The following is a 19,222-nucleotide window of genomic DNA, read 5'->3' as shown; positions in this document are numbered from 1 at the left end:
TATAAGAGAAGACAAATAACCCAAGAATAATAAGATCCAAATATAGAAATGATTCTCTTTATTATCAAAACCCTTATGGTAGGGCAACACCATACATTCACTCCTTAAGGAAGGAGAACACTCCACAAGCCATATGCCTGTTCATACAAGAATACTTCTCTTCATCTTCATGTGGAGTCTCTAGCCTCTATATAGGCCTCATACATACAATACCATGCATCATTACCATGGTTTCCTCATACCATCAACTAATACCATGGGCCCATTACATTATTATTAACTACTTGTGGTCCCTTACATGACATGGGTTAACCACCTTATTTATTACTATGGCCCATCCCATTATTACATTATTACCTTGGGTGCCTCCCTTGGTACCCCATATTATCCCCCCTAGGTACATAACATTCCACCCCCCTAAACATGTTTCGTCCCCGAAACATGGGAAGAACATAAATAATAAGATCTACTCAAGAGAGTAGTCCACTGATACCATGCACGTGCATCTAGCCATCCAAGAGAAAGGTGAACCCTCGATCTCGCTGGTGCCTTGCTCGCTTGAGATGGAAGTTGACTGCGGTAGCTCTTCTGTGTGGATGTGTAGTAGGTGGATCTTTGTTCCTCTCGATCTGTCCTGCGGGGTTTGTTGTCCATGTGGCTAATTGGTTGCCATCTTGATTTTTGTCTTGCTGGGTGATGTGGGTGATGATATGTTGAAGTTTTAACCCACGGTGTCTTTTTCTTTAATTCACCCTACTGTGGTGCCTGTTGTCGTGGCTTCTTTTCTAATATGACTTCAACCACTGAACCCTCGTTAGATGTGTCAGCACCTGTAACCTGTTCTGCTTCAGCCTCTGTTTGTGTTTGATTGTCGACCATCAACTGCTCATCATTTGATATGTCAGTCCCTTGAACATCTTTTGCTTCAGCCTCCATGTGCTCTACCTGTTTATGGATGGAAATATCCTGTAATGTAATTTTCTTCTTTTTATACCATAGCTTCAGGAATTTCTTCTGCACATTAATATTGATAGTACCCACGGATTCCATCCAAGGATATCCGAAAACAACATCCATATTATCCATCTCTGAAGCATAAAAATCACCATGCAACACATATTTATCCATAGAAATCTTCAAATCCTTGTACACTTGAACATCCTCATTATCAACCTGTGTATGTTCAATTTGTTTTGTTGTGACTTGCAATTTTTTTACCAAATTAACACTGATAAAATTATGTTGACAACTAGGATTGATAGAAACAATGATTTTCTCTTTCTGAATCAATCCATGAACCTGCAAGAAAGATATACCAGTAGGAAATAAGCCTTTACTTGGCTCATTCTCCTTTTTTCTAGTACGAGACCATTTGTCAAAAAGGACTTTTTCAAATTCTGCATCTGAGAGTTTGGTCAACTGTTTGTTATCAAGTGAGAGATACCATTTGTAAGCCTCATCTGCGAAACCAAACCACAATGAATTCCTCCAATTTTTTTCCGATGCTAACTTTTCTTGTTTTATGTATTCTTCAATAGTAGGATCATTATCATTTCCTGTAAATAATAGAGCCTTGCTAGAAGCCATGAAGAGGGTTTTGAAAAAACTTGGCGAAAATTTGAAATGTCACAGTTTCGTCAATATTGCTCTGAATCTCTATTATAACATGTTTTTAGAAATGGAACAACCTCTCTGCATCTGCCCATGTGGTAGAAATCTTGATCCAGGCACTTGAAATTTCAGATCTGCGCTGCTACTCTCCCGCCGTCACCCAAAATTTCTGCAAGAAGAGCTGATTTTAATTCAGCGATATCTCCCTCATCCGGACTCCGATTCGACTGATTTTTTTTTTGAAATCATGTGTTTTTTCACAAAGATTCCAGATCTACAATTAGATCTTGCAGATCTAGCACCAGGACTTCTAGATCTGCGCCGCAAAATCGCTGCCCTGAAAATTGTCTACAACCCCACTGATTTTTAAATCAGCGATATCTTCTTCATCCGGACTCCGATTCAACCGATTTTTTTTTTGAAATCGGCTATTTTTTCACCAGGAATACAGATCTGCAATTAGATTCTGCAGATCTGGCACCAAAACGTACAGATCTGATCTGCAATTTCGCCACCCAAAAATCCCTGCAAAAAATAAAAAAAAAATCTCCACGGTTTGCCCAAGAAAGAGCTCCGATACCACTTGTTGTGAATCTACACCGAGAAATATATGAAAATATAAATGTTGTAGCTCTGATCCAAAAGATATATGATAACAGAAATAAACCCAAGAAAGAACAAGATAAAAATAGATAGAAATGATTCTTTATTGATCAAACCCTTAAGGTAGGGCAACACCATACATTCACTCCTTAAGGAAGGAGAACACTCCACAAGCCATATGCCTGTTCATACAAGAATACTTCTCTTCATATTGATGTGGAGTCTCTAGCCTCTATATAGGCCTCATACATACAATACCATGCATCATTACCATGGTTTCCTCATACCATCAACTAAGACCATGGGCCCATTACATTATTATTAACTACTTGTGGTCCCTTACATGACATGGGTTAACCACCTTATTTATTACTATGGCCCATCGCATTATTACATTATTACCTTGGGTACCTCCCTTGGTACCCCATATTATCCCCCCTAGGTACATAACAGGGATGTTCACTCCGCTCATTTCATTTCATATTCATTTTTAGCATAATAATATAGCTCCCGATATACCTTTTCCCATATATAAATAAATCCCGTTTATAATACCCCAACCCTTAGTTTAATTATAAACTATACTTTTATCCCATACCCCCAAAAAAACCCTCTTAGCTCACCACTTCTCGGTAAAGTTAAGATAATCCCTTCATTAAAACCTTGTCTGATCATTTAATCCCATGTTTAACTCAAAAATAATCCAAAACTGCAATGGATTAAAGCTCTAGGTCCCCCCGAATCCTCTACCCATTTCATTCATGCAAATTTATCACTCGAGTACCATTCGGTCATCAACACCCAAATCCAATAGTCCACAGCCATATCGAGTTCACCCGATGTCCTACCTTTACCCGCTCGATAAAGCAGTATTGCCCGGGCCCCCATCTGCTAGGTGTCAAGTGCTAACATAGATTGGGTGACATTGCCAAAATACCACCTCCTCGATAGAAGTGGTGCGATGCTCTCCGATACTACCTCCCCACTAAACCTGAAACCACTCACTATTCATAATATAAAATTCTATGTCAATTTACCCATCACCCGTTAAAACCCCGAAAACCCTAATTTTCATGAATTTTACTCAATTACATAGCAAAACCTATCAAACCCTTCCGGCGCCACCCTAAGCCTCTGAGACATGATTTCACCATGGATTCTCTTCCCGACACCTTCTGGAATTTGTCCACAGTTCTTCTCAGTTTCAGTACATCCTCCGGTCACCTCCTCATAGACCTATGTTTTATTAACAAATTGTTGTATTTTGAAAGTAATTAGCAGAAGACCAGAGCTTGGATAAACAATTTTGATCCTAGTCACAAAACTTGTTTCCTCCAAGACTAAAAAAGAAATCTATTTAAAAAACTTCATTCAGAAGAAGAAAACAATTATACAGAGAATAGAGAAGGAAATAATTCACACAGAGACATTGACTATTAAAAAAAAGGAACTAGATAGAGCATACAGTCAAAAGACAAACAGATCAAACATAGAAAAAGTTGATCAGTATCCATTATGTTAGCCTCACTCTCACATTAAAACAAATTCGAAGTCTAAATAATTAAATTAATTAAAATCATGAAAGTTAGGATTTAATCCTACCTTTCTAGATTGAGTTTGTTCCTCGTGGTTAGTAGTCAGTTTAGGCTTAGTTGGTTGAGAGATTCTCTCCAACTAGTTAGGCTCCTAGATTAGTGTGTTGTTGAGATGTTTTCTCAACCAAGTTTGTTCAAGATAGATGCACTATCTTGAGGCAACTTCCTCATGTATTTATATGTATCATAAACATTATTTTAATAATGAGAAGGAGAATGTGAGGAATGTTGTAAGGCTAAGGCCTTTTCCTCCATGTCTGGTTTTTCTATATTTTTGATATTTATTTTATGAGTGTGAGTGTATTATTAGGTGGTTTGGTTTTCTACAATTGGTATCAGAGATTCCAATGAATCCCTAGTGTGATTTCCACTTCTAGTATAATCATATGGACCATTCGTTGTGGCAGAAGGCTACTTGAAAGTTGCAGTCTGGTAGAGAGGTGTGCTTAGAGTGTCGTATGGGTCAAAAGAATTGTTGAAGCTCACAAGAATTGTAGAAACACTCAACTCTTTTTCTTGGACACATGTTTGTACATTTTCACACAAAGAAGCGGGTGAATTCTCTGCAACACAATCTGTGCCATTGTTAACAATGGAAGCCATTGTAAGCTAAAGTTCCTTGTCACTGATGCACCTGACCAATACTATTGTCAAGTTGCAATTTCTACACAACTCGGGAGACCAACGGGATCTACTCGAAAGCAAGTTGTAGATAAAGCCCTAACAAATTTGTGAATTGTGTTGCTTCAATCCATGCATCACCAGGTTCTGCGCTGTAACCATGGTCATGGATGGCTAAGAAATTGAAAGCCTGGGTATGCAAAGAACCCAACCCATGCAGTGGAGTCTACTGGAATGAATCACCGTGAGGAAAGTAGCCTTACCATGGAGAACCTTTTGAGAAGCGGATGCGTGGTGCAGCCAAGTGTTAAGAGAGTGAGTTGTGAAGGGGTAGATTTATCTTGATAAGTGGCAGAGAGTGAGTCAAAATACTCAGAACAATCAGTCATCCCATCACTTTCTAATATGGCAAGGGCTTCTCAAGTGGTGGCAGATTCAACAACTACACTTATATCAGATAGTGTTTTTACAATCTCCACCAACAAACCAGGTCGATCAACTGTTTCAATGTAAAGAAAACTGTGATTTGGACCATCATCATATATACGTATACGTGTAGAAATATCCACATCAGGATTTTCTTTTGGGGGCATAATCCCAAATGCCTCTCTCAAGGCCAATTGAGCAGAAGATTCTGGATGATACTTCAATAAATTGTCTATAATAGTAAGACATATTTGTTCTAGTGATTCTGGATCATCCACTTTCCTGCCTGTGTTTGCTCGGGTTATAGAGAATGTGTTGTGCTTGCCAGAAGAGTCCAAAAACACATTTGCTTTCACAGCATTCAAACCTAGATCTCTAAGTGTCGCGACTGTATCAACTAGAGCACCCAGATGAGAGAGAGACATCAGCTGACCTGAACTTAGATTGAGGTGCATCAAAACAAATAAAACTCTGGATACTCCTCAATGAGGTAGGTTAAATTTGTACCTCTCCATTTGTGTTCTCCTGTTAAATCTCTTTAGCTTATGTGCATGAAGTTCCATTATTTCTTGGATCATTTTTTGCGTTGTAGTTTATGATGCCCACTGAATCTAATATTCCATAAGCACAGTCCAATTCTGCTGACTCCAAATCACCAGAGATGTTAGCGCCCTCAAATTGAAATGTTTATCATGATCCACATTCCATAACGTGGAAAAGTATAACGTGATGCAAGGAAGAAAATTTCCAAAGCTCACTCTCATCCTCATCCTCATTGCATGGAAATAAGTTTTTTGCTTTGAACTTCACGCATTAGAGAAAATATTGACTCGTACATAATACTGTTCTGACATATGCATACCTTCCAAGAACTCAATTAGTTCAGTCATCCTATGAAAGGTCATTGAAATTCTTTTGCAATTTGTATTTGTCAAAAGCAAAATAATGTGGAATAGTGTCATTTGATACTTGGTGATCAAATCGCCCTGTATCCGTCCAAATCCAGTTGACAAAAAAATGTAGAAATACCATGTTTCAATGTTGAAATTCAGATTTTGAGTATTCGGCTAAATTATGGGAATTATACTAGGAACGTAATTTGTAGGTGCTTCAGGGGCTACATAATACAAACTTCCAACCACATCACTAAATGTTTCAAGAATATTTTGACTTGTAATAGTGGAGCTATAAGTGATTTTTTTTAGAGACATAAGTGATCATAGAGATTTTTGGAGTAATAAGGTGAAATGACTTTTTTGTATTTGGAGTGATAAGTGAAATTCATTATTGTAATTCAAAGTAATATGTTACTTTGAGAGCTATTGAGTCAATGCAGGTAGTTTTTGAAGACAATTTGTTTCCAAATTTTTCAAGTGTGACGTTCTCATTAAGAAGTTTCCATGATAAAGTTGTGACATTGAAGAATTATGTACTCTATTAATTAATAAAATCATAATTTTTGTGGTGATTGTGTCCTAGATCTGCCCGAAATTGAATAAGGGGATCTTAGGTACACCATGTGTATGTTTGTGATGGTGCATGATTCTTGATATTGTTTTTGTTTTGTGTCTAGTTTTGACACTAACCTTCATGTGATATCTTTCTAATATGGTACACATGTAGCACACACAAAAATTAGCGAACTACATGCAAATAAGTAAGCTTAAGTGTAAGAACGAAACACTTAAAGCTCCTGTAATCAAGCCTAAGTACACAATCACAACGTGTCACATCATCAAATTGATAAGATGATCTTCCCAACAAGCACATTTCACATCATGTAATCAAAGCAATCAAGTTAAGGATGCTACAAAATCAATAATTTCAAGCCAAGACAACATCAACATCATCAACACTTTTTGTATCACTTGCAGATAAACATTTTTTAACTGAATTGTACGGGTGTATTCTCGGTTGTAACCAACACCATAATTTGAATTGTTAAGGTGAATACATCAAGTCAAGTAAGTCTTCAACTGAGTCATAAATATGGAACTTGTCATTTGTCTCTTGGGTGCATTTTCGACAGTGTTCAACACCCTTCCTTTTTTGAAATCAGCACATTTAGTGAGTACATTCAAGAGAGCGCAAAGTGTTAGTAATCAATCAAGAAATTTCGAGTTAGCATCAAATCAAACCAGTGTCTAAATAAAGTGCATTCAAACAAAAAAGCAAGCGAGCATGTCATTCAACCAGCCAAGCAAGTGAGTGTGTCATTCAAACAACAAAGCAAGTGAGCATGTCATTCAAATAACCAAGCAAGCGAGCGTGTCAAAATCAAGTGTGAAAGTTCAAGGCACAACATCTACAACAAACAAGTCAATGTAAAATTGATTGAAGCATCCACAATGTGTCAGTGAAGCATTCAAGGAAAACGATCATCATCAAGCGAGCGTGAAATCAAGAGTTCAAGCAACCAAGTTATAAAACTCTGGCAAGTGTTTAATGCATCAACAATAAGCAACAGTACAAGCGAGCCTGAATTCAAAGTGAGCAAGCTAACATGTTGACACACATTCAACTGTCCCAAAGTATTAGCAATTTGATTTGATCATCAACTCGCGACATGGTGAACATCAGCAAAACAACTATTGTTGATATTCAAGTGCATGTTCAACATGCACATGAAATGATTGAGTTTCTTCAACTGGAGTCGCAACTTCAAAGAGATGAGTTGCAACAGAAGGGTGATGTTTCCAAGACTTTCATCTGTACAAATGAATACAAAGATGTTGATTCCAAGTCACTGATCCAACCAACTTCAAGTGTCGATGTGGTCCCTAATCTACTTCAACTTTCTTCCAAACTAATCATCAAGCGAGGGGAAGAACTTCAAAGTAACAAAGATCGATGAGGATTAGGACATGACAAAGATGAAAACAAATTGCATATCCCTGATTATTCTAAGCTGATCAAGTTCATCAGTGCAGGGTTTCTTGATCAAATAACATCAACAAGCCATGAGAAAGTTGCAGACAAATAGACATGTGTGCAAACTGAAGTTGCAGTCAAACAAAAATGCCTTCATCGTCAAAGAACCGATCATTTGGAAGATCAGTGTTTTGATCTCCATCCTTGTCACCATTGTGGGAAGTCAAATCATTCATCAACACAATGCAGCAAACAACAACAATCAAGCAGATTGAAGATCGATTATTCATGGATTGATCCCTGGGAATGGTCATCCATGGTCAGAAGTATAAGTTTTAAAATTGAATTCACTCACACATATTATAGCTAATAGTTAACATGAAGATGGTTCTCTTGTGCAGATGAATGGGAGAGTACATCAGTGAAACTCTCCTACACTTGAAGGCAGTGAGTTCAGAAATCAAGTGAAAATAATTGTCTCTCCTTTCAGCTGACAAAGGGGGGGAAATGTCAATAAAATTGACAGTGTTTGTTAGATTGAAAGTCTTGACAACATTAGCGAAGTAGCCAGTGGGCATTTTCATCAGCGAGTGAGCATCAACAAATTCGCCAGTGTGTGATCGACAACAAAGTCAGCCGTGAGCAGTTTTCAAACACAGGAAAATCAACAGTGAGTTGTTTTTCAACGTCATCAGCCAGTGGGCGTTCTCTATATTTTGGCAGTGGACACATGATGCTGATTTCAAGCAAAGAACAGTTGGATCCTTTTCTAGCTTGTGACATGAAGGAGTTGTTAAGTGACATTCAGAGATGAATCAGAAATGAAGTTGATTCATGTTCTCTTCATATTTGAGTTTTTTCAGTATCCAGATTTGGTAGTTTTTTAGGAAAACGTTTTTTGAGGATAAACAATTCTAGCATTAGAAATTGTAATATGGTTCCTAGTTCTTAATTTGGACTTATCGTTGAGGGGGGGAAGGTTAGCCTCACTCTCACATTAAAAACAATTCTAAGTCCGAATAATTAAATTAATTAAAATCATGAAAGTTAGGATTTAATCCTACCTTTCTAGATTGACTTTGTTCCTCATGGTTAGGAGTCAGTTTAGCCTTAGTTGGTTGAGAGATTCTCTCCAACTAGTTAGGCTCCTTGATTAGTGTGTTGTTGAGATATTTTCTCAACCAAGTTTGTTCAAGATAGATGCACTATCTTGAGACAACTTCCTCATGTATTTATATGTATCATAAATATTATCTTAATAATGAGAAGGAGAATTTGAAGAATAATTTAAGGTTGAGGCCTTTTCCTCCATGTCTAGTTTTTCTATATTTATGATATTTCTTTTATGACTATCAGTGTGTTATTAGTGTGTTGATTTTCTTCACATTACCATATGCTGATACATATAAAAAACTAAATAATTTACTGTTGAAATACACAGTTAAAAAGTTAAAATGTACAGTAAAAGTAAAAACACAATAAAAGATATTGACAGGCCATGAAAGTAAAAGTGTATCAGATGAAAGAGTATTAGTAAAAGTGTACCAGATTGAAAAATCAAAATGAAGATAGATGAAAAAATAGAGCAGTCAAGGTAAACAGTAAAAGTAAACATGGAGGCAGTAAGGGTTAAGTATAGATGAAGACACTTTCACCAGAAACAACGAATTTTATCCAAAGTAAAGGTAAAAACAGTTAAAATAAAATTAAGGTTAAAAAATGAAATCAAAGCAGAAATGGTACATTTTCCAGAAATTTCATGTTTAAGTCATAATTTTGTAGAAACGATTGTGGCCAATCCAAGATGAACTTTGAGAAACTAGAGGAAGTTTGTGTTCCTAAAAGGCCAATCTAAAAAAACATATTTCACTTTTTACACAGGTATTACAAACAAAGATATAAATGCATATCGTCACAACTTATGTTTCGGACTGTGCAAATTCTTGTTTTTGAAATCTTTTTGCAGAGAATATTGTGAACCACTGGAGCTGCATTTTGCGAAACAGAATGAGTTTTATCTCAATAACATACTTATCTACAATAACCTATTTCACATTTTACATATATATCTGGGATTGAGATATACAAAAGTATCACTAGAGCCTAATTTTCCAGAATTTTTGGGGCACAATGCACAAAGGAAGGAGGTAGTAAGTGACTTGGAAGCCTCATCATCAATTAAGAGTTTCCATCAAATTAGAATTTCTCTTATCTGTCACCACCAATCCATAAATATAGTGCCAAATAGATTCATTAGTTTTGAGTGTCCTTTATTTAGGTTCTGTTAATGTAAAACAGTTTGAGATATTTGTAAAACCAATCTTGATATTTTTTTCAAGATATTTCAGTTTAGAATTTATATAAATACTTCTTCATTTGAAGTATTTTGAGGTTGAGTGGATTCTATTATACATTTATATAGATCTTTTTATCAGAAGACCTAGAAGGTTATCGTATCATTTGCTGAGCCAACAAGCTGGATTGGTAAATAGAGATCAGATATTTCCAAGGATTCATGTGTTGAGTGAATTCCAGACAAGTATTTTCATGTGTTATTGTTATTTTTCTCAAAGTTATTCATAATATTTAACTTGTTTCTCAATCTAAATGTTATAGATGGAATAATACTTCAAAACTTGTTTAATTACACTCTGTCTTAACAGTTATACATTTAAATGTTTTCTGCTGGTATCTAAATTAAATAATTCTTAACTGCCCTTTGATCTTGATTATCCCTTCATTCGTCATTCATTATCTGGGTGTGATAACCCTTAACTACTCTCTCACCCTGAGTGAAACCCTTTCACCCCTCTATCTCAATGATCTGTAAACCACTCTGTTATCTTGCCGTTGGAACATTCCCTTTAGTGAGTTAATCTAGTTTTGCTTTGTTACTATTTGAATACATAGCCCAATGGTTCAAAAGACATCATTTTATCCATCTGTCTAAGAAATCCCACCACCCAATCTGAAATAAAAATCAAAAACCCCTTGAACAATCATAACTAGCCTAAAAAAATCTTAACTAAAACAAAGTTAAATTTTAAGGAGAGAGCCCTCTTAGAGAATCAGGAAGGTTAGGTCATGATCTCCAAAAGCAATTTGTGGTTACCTTTGGCTTTTCTTTCTTTTTACTCCAAAAGAATTTTCAGAGTGATAACATGCTGATCGTGATGCTCTTAAAGAGCTTTGACAATGGAAGTTACATATAACATAAAATACACCTATTAATAAACATGTTTTCATAGTTGATAACTATACAATTAAAAAAAACATGTTATGAATGCTTACCTTTTTCTTCCCCTTGACATTTATCCCTTGTTTATTTAAGTGAAGCACATGTACTGCAAGCCCCCATCATCGTCTTCTTAGGAATATAGACATTGAGGATTTCTTTCCTCCATATCTTCACAAAATATTGATATGTAATAAAATTACCATCTCCTTCAAGACCTTCAGCATATTCTTTGTATAAGTTGTAGATTTCTCATCTTGAAAAATTATCTAGTTATATGTATTGTGTTTCTATTTGGTATACACTCTCCATGCTTTGAAAATGTGGGATCGTTTTCTAAATTTTCTTGGATAGTTGATAGACGAAAATTACCTATTGAATAAAACATTTTGAAAGCCTTTCTATAGAGAAACAAAGACCAAATATGATAATAATAATACGACAAACTAGATTTCATGCACCCCACTAAATATGAATTTTGCATGTGTTTATTCATTGAAAAATATCTCTTCCTTTTCTCCAATGCAAACTTGAAATCTATATGTTTCAAGCAATATTTTGACAACATTCACTTGAAATAAGATCATTGATAGAACTTCTTCTCGTGAGATATTTTGTCCTACCCCTTGTATAACTAGAATATGTTGGATTGATATGAAAATGTTTGCTCCTACTCCTAGATACAATATTTCTTGCAAACATCTCCATCATTTCATCATCCTCTCTATAATCATTTTTCATCATCATTAGGAGGAATATTATCCTCACTATGATCATTCTGAACATAGTTAGGAAATTCATCACCATCATTGCTTGGAAAATATTCATTACCATCCTCACCTGCAGGAAATTGTTCACTACCATCATCTGTGCTTTTGAAATACTAAATTGGAGAATATTATTCATCATCTTAATCCAACCCTTCGTTAGTGCTACCATCATAGTCCTTAGAATTAGGACTAAGTGGAAATTTTGAGTCTCTATTTACTGTAAATTATTCATCCCACCTTTGTCAGTGCTTCTCTCATAGTCCTTAGGATTAGGACTAAGTGGAAAATGTGACTCTCTATTCACTAGAAATTCTTCATCCTTCCCTTCGTCATCACTACTCTCATAGTCCTTTGGATTAACACTAAGTGGAAAATGGGACTCTCTACTTAATGGAAATTCTTCATCGTGCCTTCGTCACTGCTCCTCTTATAGTCCTTATGATTACGACTGAGTGGAAAATGTGATCCAGACTTATACTAGAATGAAACAAAATACAGATAAAAACATAAACACTCAGATGTAGTAGAAATAAAACATCGTTTCATTAATATCAAAGAACTAAAATATGCTTACATATAAAATCGAAATAAAATAGCTCGGGTGATGGTAGCTTATCTTTGGGAAGAGATGCGGCAGCCATATGCCTCTGAACTATGTTACAATGAGGCTCAAGGGAATTTTATTATATAACAACAAGGGAAAACCTTAAACAACCAAAACCCTAACCCTGGGAGATGGAACGCCAAGATTTTATGGGCCCCATTGCAGTTAGTTGGGCAGCCAACTTCTCGAGGTCATAACTTGGTCGTATGATCTTTGTTTGGCGCGTACGATATCACGTTGGAAATAAATCTCTGAGTACAATAGGATTTTCCATATGTGAACATAGCTTGCTACAGATATAAAAAAATGCAATTTAGGGGATCAACACAAGTTCAGAAGTTTAGGACCCAATAAAATACTAAAAATAGTAAATATTGTCATAGTCAAGGAAATAGATGAAACTAAATAGTCGTCTAGGTGGAATAGGTGGGTGGAAACCAATATCCACCTAGATCAGTCCTCCCCCCTTAGGAAGAAAAGTTCCCCATTGCGTGCAGAGCCTCCATAAGGTGAGAAAATTTTTGTTGAACCTGATTCCTCATGAACCACTTTCCCTGGTGAAGGTGTTGGCTTGCTTTAACAAATTGCTATAGATCGATCCTCTGGTGGTGAGTGTTATTGATATGTGTCTCCATGATCCTCTTAGTTGTGTCTTCTTCAGTGCAGCTGGGGTTGAGCTCTGTTGGTTTCAACTACTCAATAACATTGGATGTGTCTAATAATGGGGGGAAGTATGGTCGGAGTTGGTCCACATTGAATACTGGGTGTAGGCTAAGGAACAATGGAATGTTGAGCTCAAAGGAATTTTCACATATATCCTTGGTGATGGTTTACGTCCCATATCAGAGAGGGAAAATTTTGTGGTGGAGCCCAGCACGGTGCTCCTTCTGTAGATGTAAGTAATATTTGCCACTCACCTGGAACTTGTGGGGCACCCGATGCTAATCATGATGCTGCTTATACTTAGGATTGGCTCTGTCTAATATGTCATGGACCTGTTGGAAGATGTGTTGAACGCACTCAATGAATTTTTTATCCCTATCATCTTTGGCCTGGACATGAGCCAAATCATCCTCAGTAACTACAAATGATATGGCCACATCAATGGGACATAGTGGTTAACATCCCAAACCCACTGAAAGGGGTTGTGGCCAGTTCACCTATGGAGAGCTTTGATGTAACTAACTAGACATAGGGGAGGATTTCATCCCATGTGTGTGGATGCTTCAAGTTGTACATGCGTAGAATGTGCACAATCATCTTGTTGATGACCTCTATTTGGCCATCAGTTTGGGGGTGGAAGGACGTGGACTTAGTGAGCTTGGTATCCAACATCAACCAGAGGCTTGACCAAAATTTACTCAACAACCTACTATCTCGATATGAGATAATGGATTGTGGGATACCAAATTGTAACCACACACAATCAAATAAGAGCTTAGCATTGGCTTCTGATGTGATACTCTTCTTCCAGGCCACAAAAATGGTCATCGTAGAGAATCTGTCAGTGACCATGGAAAGACAGTGGCTGCCATGATTCGTAGAGTAAATGCCCGACACGTAATCCATTGTTACAGGGAAAAGTGTCTACACAGAACTACTTATCCCACTAAGGTGTGATAGCTACCTTAGAAACAAACAAAGTAAAGCTACTTTCGTTTTTCCTTTATGAAGTATAGATGAGAGAAGAACAAAGAAGACTAACCTCTGTCTTGCACTAATCTCCAAATTCGATTCCTCTCTCTCTTGATAGTCTTTCGCTACTTGTTCCCTTGCACGCCCAGCTTCACAAAGTACCTGTAAGATCACAGTAGCATAGCACTATACAAGAACATGGATCTATAATCATAAAAAATCTAGGATCAGATGTAAATTGACCATACAAATGCAGCAAACATGAATGACACAAGAGTATGGAGGAAAACTTGAATAGCTTTTATTGATAAACAAGAAAGAGCCAAGGGGAGTTACAACCAGTTGTTCTGACCCAGCATCATCCTCTCAGCAAGGAAGCCCCTCTTCACCTCATACAAAGCTTAGATCACCCAACAATCTGATGTTGTCTCAAGAAACCAACAACAATTCCTTACAATATGCAAAATTCCAGCCTCTAGATCTCTGGGATGAGGGATCCATATATAGATATCTGTAAGGGAGATGAGTCAACTTGTGATTTGATTAGTGTCTTCCCTCTGGTAGTTCTTGCTTCCACTTGGAGATTGATGATCTCTTACTCATCCTTGGTCGAATTCAGAGAGGAAAGTGTCACAGGAGAAGTTTCTCGAAGTTTACATGCCTCTCCACCTCACGGAATGACACTGCCATTTCTCACTTCTCACCCATCGCATAGAAGGGCTTTTTGAAATGCAACGCACCCACACAGTGTGTTTAAGTGAGATGCATTGCACTTTGCCTATGGAGCAGCTGAAATGATCCTGTTTTGACCAGTTATGAGCAGTTTTTCATGGAGAACTTCTGGGAGAAGCTGTAATCAGTTGACCTTGTTCCTTTAGGGGTAAGAACAACACTTTTAGGGATTTAGGAGCCCTTGGTTTATGGACATTTCATGGTTGGGGTTGTAGTGCCCAAAAATGTCTATAACAGTTGCCCCCTCAAGCATGAGGTCGTTAATCTTTTGATGTCGGGTGAAATGCTTTATTATGGGGATCCGAAGTTCTTTCAAGCTGGGAGGAGACCTATAATAAGATACAATACAATATATTATCTTCATAATATTTTCATGATCTAGCTGAGACGGGCATTCCCATGCTCAACTTTATAAATTCATTTTCATGTACATAGGACAGACAATCGTCTGAGTGTAGACTGATGATTCTGGTAGAGCCATCATCCATTTGATTGGATGATTGTCTGTGTACATTTGATGTCTTTATTTCCCTGAATATACATTGCAGCTCGGATGGATGAAACTAGATCCGGGATCTTCAATCTCGTCTGATCTTCACTTGAAGTACAAGTCTATCCATGTGAGAGATGTTCTAGAGTCGAACATGCAAAGACATCACCTGATTACTAGCCAATGATGTAAGCTGTTAACAGGCACGAGAGGAATCCCTGATAATGATAATGACCCTCAAGGTACTGCAGTACAATTCACGTGGTGTGAATAAAGGACTTGGCGTTGAACAGCACGCAAAATCTTTCGGTCAAAGGCCATTGATGTAAACCTGTCGCCAGAAGTGAGAAACTTGCCATTGAGGCATGCAAGCTTCAAAGTACTGAATGGGGTGTTCCTAGATAGACTTCTTGGATAATGAGCTGATGTCGACAAGAAGTGATCCGTCACAGGAGGGCCTTAATGAATCTGACATCAATGACACGGAACGGAGCAAATGATTTTAATGGAGGTGAAAACGATCTGATGACATATGGTTCAGGGTGGCGACCATGAAAGAATAGAGTATGAATGTATTGTAGCAGGTGAGACACAGGTGAATTCTCTAAAGGACTTCTCTTGAACATATCGGCGACACTGACATGATGGATTGGTAGCATTACCCCAAATGTGGATGGTGTGATGGGACCATGGTGATGTGACCGGTGAATGAAAGAACCCAACCCGACTTGGATGTGGAGTGAAAGTGTCATGTTCAAGAGCGACTTGCTACCAACAAAGTTTCTTCAAGTTTTCTTCCCAATTTTCCCCACTCATTGCTGACCAGTACCTCTTTATTTTTGTCAAGCTTGAGGAGGATAACATATGCTTGTTCTATAATTTGCCCTTCGGGAAAACCCATCGCTATGTTTTAACGAGCCTAGCGATAGTGAAACTCGTTCTTGTCTGCTATGGACAAGTGTGTTGCTATTAAGTTTTAACGAGTTTAACGATAAAGATAACTCGTCCTTTTCAATTTTAGACAGTCTAAAAAGGAACGTAAAGGAAACTCCAAAATTCATTTTTCATCATCTAATCCTTTAAGTCCGAAAAAGTATAAAACAATACAGAAGGGACGAATTTTCGATACTTTTAACGAGCCGAACAAAACAAGCGTCGATCTTTTTGTGTAATAATCCCTCAGGTCCAAAAAGATTAAAATTTAGAGGGATAGCACTTCCGGTACCTTTAGCGAGCTGGAGAGGCCAATGGCTCGGCAATCTTTTCATATTTTACGAGTCAGTTGAAAAGAGCTTAAAGGAGACTCGTCTTTTGAGGAACGAGTGATAAAATTGGGTAGCAGCTGATTCCAGGTAAAGTTTGAAATGTTCCAATCACGGCAGTGTTACAAGGATGGCTAATGAGATCACTCTTCGTAGCTGTTCCTCAAAAAGGGGTAAACAATCAAATGGAGGTGAATGATCGACCAATACAGAATGGAGGTGACGATGAGAACACGACCAAGTATTTTAAAGGTTGAAGTACTACATTCACGATGGTTATTTACCGAGAAATAGTTCACTTTTTAATGAGCTTAAACATGGGTGGAAACATTTGCTCATGGCTTATGTTTATTTTTTAACAAGCTTGAACTATGCGCTAAAACTGCTCGAACAATGGTCACTTCTTGACTTTACCATAAATAGCTTCGTTCTTTCAAAGATTGTACTGTATTTTCAATTGCTTCATCAAACTAGTAAAAAATGAACAATATTTGTTTGAAAAATGAGTTAGAACACTAATATTTTACTTCGAACTACGTAAAAAGTAATGTAAAAGTGCTTTTACCTCTCATTTTACCATTTCATTTGAACTTTGGTTTGTTGGAGCTTTAGAGGTGCTTTCCCCCATTGATTTTCATCAGCTGATTTCAGGAGATTCTGTGGACGATTCTCGGTGCCGTATGGACCAGGTAGGAGCTAAACTTGAGCTCTTCCATTTCATGCTTTCCATTTTGCATTCTGAGCTTGATTCATGGTTTTTCTGAGCCTCTGGGGTTTGAAAAACTCGCCTTGTCTTCAGCGCACCCTTTATATATCGAAAGGTGCGTTGGATGTTGGCCTGTATACTGGCCATCTGACATGCAACGCACCTAGAGCACTACTGTAGGTGCGATGGCTGCAAAGAAGGAATTTTATGCACAGTTTTTGATGGAAATTTTGCCTGTTTCTTACCAAAATCAGGATCTAACTCTTCTCTTGTTTGTTTTCAGATATCTTTGGAGCAATATGACCATTACATGGCGAGAAAGTGAGCATGAAGAAGAGGACATGCTTGCTTTACATGACCCGGTTATAGTAAACGCACTGCAGAACTGTGGCTTGTTGAAGTTCAGATAAAATTGCAACCATCCACCAGAATGTATGGGTACCAACCGTTGCAACGGCTAGTCCTTGTGCATACATGATTCTGTCAACCATTATCACTGCATATATGTACCTACAAATCCACCACCATCGGGCGAATTGCATGTGCAGAACTTCCCAAAAACAAAGAGAGATCAGTGCCTTTCTAAGCCAAATATTCATGTCCAAATAATAATCGCAAACAGTTATGCTGATTGCGCCTTTCAACGCAACTATCAGATAGAAACGTGCACCAACCCTCTTATGCTCAGACACACCAATATCTGAGACCGTGAGCCAGGTGTTTCTGCAGTCCACCTTCTCCTACGAGCACAAAGATCCCATGTACACATTAGCCACTCATGCAATATGCCACCACCGGGCAAGTCCGATCAGCCACCACCGGGCAAATCCCATAGCCACTAAGGCTCTGCCACCACCGGGCAAGTCCGATCTGCCACCACCAGGCAAATTCGGAACTTAAATGTGCCACCTTCGGGAAAATTCTGTAGACACTAAGGCTTTATGGATGGTTTTTGGCTCACCACCAACCAGCCACACAGGCAATCCATTACAAAGTGGTTTTAAGATAACCACAAACTTTCAAATACCTTTAAAAGGCTTACATTTCATTCAACATTTTGGAGTTTCTGGGTACATACAATGACCATTACAAAAACTGGACTTGTTTATAACATGCTAGGGAGTCTATTCCACAAACCACACTAATTCAAACAAACATCTACTTTGTTGTCCACCATAAACGTTGTCGTTGCTCCTTTACCTCATCTGTGACGGGTCCACTGATAAAGAAACTGGAACATAGGCACTCACAGCCACACGAAGAGAACACAATTTTCCCTTCAAGAATAGTAATCCAGGACTCCACGGTCCAATCCTCCATCGCATTTCAATATCCAATTCTTTTGGCATCGCAACATAATGCCACTTCCCTTACTCACAGTATCAAGGCTAGTCACTGTTCTCGAGCATACTGCCTCATGCTCACTAACAATCTGCAACATGATCTCTGATGCAACTCCTCTAATGCCTTCTTCACTGTCATGTCTTCATTATATCTGGTTGCTAAACATTCCTGCAAATAAATTCGTCTATTGTTGGAATGTCCAGTTCCAACAGAGACACAAATGTGTGACAATAGTTGGCCAAACTAAATGCCACTATATTAATTTAACCAGAATTACATTACTGACATAACACTTTCTAAAAAATAAAATTTAAACAATGTCTCTCAAAATAAGAGATCATCATTCACCGGAATCTCGAAAATATTTGAAATCTGCAATCAAGAAATCCAAGAATTTGCCAAAATTTTAAGTATAAAGAATGGATGCGGAAGCCCACTGGAAAGGGTAGAGAAAGGAGACTTCCGTTATGTCGTGAGCGAGCGGAGTAACTTCACCCTCATCAGGATCATCGTGGTGCATCAGAACTAGCACCATGTCCCGTGGCCCAGGGTTTCTGTTAAAAGCCTCTTCCTTCAATTCTGCCCTGTAAAGCTCGTTATCAGAGGTTACGGCAAATCTGGATCTGGTCATGCGAGGAACCCTCTTGATGACCTTCTGCAACCACGAATCATTTTGCCACGCATTTTTATCAGGGCAATAACACATTTGGAGGTCCA

The 19,222-nt window shown here is 37.8% G+C and overlaps 1 pseudogene; it reads right to left on the bottom strand.

The window, feature by feature from the left end:
* Positions 1-4,849: 4,849 nt before the first annotated feature.
* LOC149210946 (ACT domain-containing protein ACR11 pseudogene) lies at positions 4,850-5,281 on the bottom strand (annotated as a pseudogene).
* Between the last annotated feature and the right edge of the window lie 13,941 nt (positions 5,282-19,222).

The sequence above is a fragment of the Pinus tabuliformis genome, chromosome 1_2 (assembly GCF_031772625.1).
Source record: "Pinus tabuliformis cultivar Carrire ecotype Pingquan chromosome 1_2, CPIR1, whole genome shotgun sequence".
In the NCBI taxonomy this organism is placed as follows: Eukaryota; Viridiplantae; Streptophyta; class Pinopsida; order Pinales; family Pinaceae; genus Pinus; species Pinus tabuliformis.
This window is presented reverse-complemented; position numbering and strand designations above follow the sequence as displayed.